A 2,928-nucleotide genomic window follows, 5' to 3' on the forward strand; every position below is an offset into this window, starting at 1 on the left:
AAAAGACGATTTTTGTGCTTTTTGCAATGTGTGTAGGGGATTTGTGCAACATATGTATCCAAAAAATTATCTCAAATCTAGACCTAATGTGATTGAGCGTGATCCACTGGCTTTCTTTATCCATGTCTGCGGGCGATTCACTGAGCTTTTCTGGGAAAAGGCCACTGCTCTATCTGGATAACAGGAGAAGGGGAGCAGGAAATGCACCCGTTTCCTGGAAAAAATAATGAGCAAAGAGGTATATACCGTGCGTGCGTTTGCCCATGTTGCCTTTGGAAGAGGACTGACAGTTCTGTGCTCTGGTTTGGGAGGCTGAGTGTTACGTAAAACGCCATACTTCTCACTCCCCTCTTTCTACGTGTGTGTGTGTGTGTGTGTGTGTATTCTGCTACTGTGCAAGCTCAGCTGCATTGATTGAAAAGCCGCAGGCAGGGTGAGGGCGCGGGTGAACCCACCACCGAAAAGGCACCCAGGGACGGCGGGGCTCGTGACCTCTTTCATCTGATCTCGGCAAGAGTGTGAGGCCCCTGGACAGACGGTTTATTACATAATCATTAAAACTGTTGATGATTTCTTTCTTTTTTTTTTTTTTGTGGTGATGGTTAGACAGAAATTTAACTGGCTCTGTACTGACTTACAAACGTGCTTGACTGTTGGTTTATGTTTACAGCTAGAATGATCAGTTCCCACATGCAAATATAACCCCCGTCCTCGGAAAATCAATCCGAATCTATTCTGCTGAAAGGCCCAACTTTCCAAAGTGCCTGTCCCCTTAGCAAGTGGCTGAACTAATAAAGCGACACTGCAGAAACAGAAAATCAATGGGGGGGGGAGCAACATTGATCCCCGCTGCTTTTTCCAACCAGCCCTCCAGCCTTCCGTGCTCGAGCTCTGACCTGCCTCACCCAGACACCGCAGTGCTGTTGTTGTAAAGGGGTCTGATTGGAGGTGGCAGAGGGGTTAATAATAGAGCCATAAAGCTGTTGTGTAAGAGACTGGAGGTGCCGTGCAAACTCATTAGAACATATAAATGTGTAAACGGGTTACAATTGTTGAGCACTTCTTTTTTATTCCCCACCCCAACCCTTGCCCCTGGAAAAGAGTGGCTTTCTCTAGTTCATGAATAAAGCAGCGCTTATAAAGCAGTTCTGTTTTATTTATGGCACCTTTTGATTTATTTAGAGTGATAAATAACACTGATGTGATGAGCAGCCATGCTTAAAAATTATAAGCTAATGAGGCCCTGCACTGATGCATGCATGGTTTATTTTGTGTGCAGAATATATCATTTATAACATGCATTTGAGTGGCTCTACATAATGTGTCTGTGTGTGTGTGTGCGGTTTCAGCTTTGATTGTTGCAGAAAATCTGCATTGACCCCAGAGTGTTTCACGCTATATGAACTACGGCCGCTAGAGGGAGCGTTCGGCACAAGAGACGCCACAGGAACCCCCCTGAAGGCCCCTGGAGGAGACTGGAAGTCTGATTGGTCGGCTGGGCTGGAGGGCCTCAGAGCTAGGCAACATCATAACTCATCAGGACAGCCAATGCCATACACTGACAGGTCTGAAGAGAAAAATATGTCATTGTGTCTCATTAAGTTATTTAGGGTATTTGGATTCTGAGATTAAATTGCAGATTACGCACAATAACCATCGAAAAATAGGGTCAGACCGTTTCTCACGCAACAGGCCTAAATCTGTAAATGATGAGAAAATTACGCTTAAGTAGAGTGATTACTAGCGCTAGTGGCGGAGCTGACATTATAAAACACATCCTCGAACATCACCGTGAATCTGCTATTCATTAGCCTGATTGCTTGTATGCTTTGAGGCCTGGCCTAGCCTCCTTGCTTTGATTAAAGGGATGCTCATAAATACAGGGCCGCCTATAAATGATTTCCTCGTTACATCAAAGTCGCACGGAAGTCGTAAGCAGTCCTTGCTCTGACCGCATGGGCACCACTTTTACGAGGGGTTAGGGGTTTGATGAATGGGCTGAAACGGCGCAGGAAGGCGGGACGTAAACCAATGTTGACCCGAGCTGTCTGTAATGCCGGACGTCCATTTCGTAAGTGTCTACGGCTCGGGCTAAAGCACAACCAGGTGACGCGCCAATTACCGCGTCTATTCCGGAAACACGCGGCTCAGTTAGGGTCTGAACTTTCGCGTCGATGTGTCGCGGACGCAGACTACAGGGCTAATTTGTTCTGCCTTGTTCTGCAGTTGAGCTGATTGGCAACATAGTGTCTGTAATATGGACCAGCGTGATGCCATTCAACAGCATTATATTGACTGCATGTCAGCATATTAGTGTTTACATTTACACGTTTTCATCCAGCTCTGCGTGCACCAATCAGACGTGCATGGAGTTAAAGGAACTGACAGTACATTTTAATTTCTGCAGAATTCCTTTATACAATAGGTCACAATCCAAATTTGTAAAAAATATATACTATTATTATGTTTCGAAACGAAGTATGAAAGTGTCACACGGTTAGCGCTCCTGGAGACACTCGTGGAGGTTACGTTGACAGCATAAATACATAGTCATAATGAAAAAAAAAAACGTAAAATGTGACCACAGCAACGGATTCCTGTGAAATAATGTAATAAATAAAAATTCAGCCGATGTTTACAGCGCATAGTGCTTTTAGTCGAAAAGCCCACTGGTCATAATTCATTATTTAACATAGCGAAAAAAATAAAAAAAAATAAAACGCTATACCAAATTTGTATCTATTCAAACTTTGCATTTGAATGAAAAATGAAAAAAGTCTTTAGTGAATTGTTGCCGTCTGCAACATTAAAGGAAGGAATGCGTGACGAAAATCTTAAGGAAACATGTGGCTGATGTGTCATTTGTGTGAACAAAACAGGTTCTGTGACAGGAGCTGCTCATGGCTGGACTACGAACTGCTGTGGTGG

General features: G+C 44.1%; 1 protein-coding gene across 1 annotated transcript in view; it reads right to left on the reverse strand.

Annotated features, from left to right (window-relative positions):
- Nucleotides 1-2,372: 2,372 nt before the first annotated feature.
- Nucleotides 2,373-2,928, reverse strand: part of msx2b (muscle segment homeobox 2b) — a 1,918-nt gene continuing 1,362 nt past the window's right edge. The window contains exon 2 of the mRNA XM_028983533.1: nucleotides 2,373-2,928. This exon is cut by the window's right edge and continues 618 nt beyond it. The gene's annotated coding sequence lies outside the window, so the exon portion shown is untranslated.

This window comes from Denticeps clupeoides, chromosome 6, assembly GCF_900700375.1.
Source record: "Denticeps clupeoides chromosome 6, fDenClu1.1, whole genome shotgun sequence".
In the NCBI taxonomy this organism is placed as follows: Eukaryota; Metazoa; Chordata; class Actinopteri; order Clupeiformes; family Denticipitidae; genus Denticeps; species Denticeps clupeoides.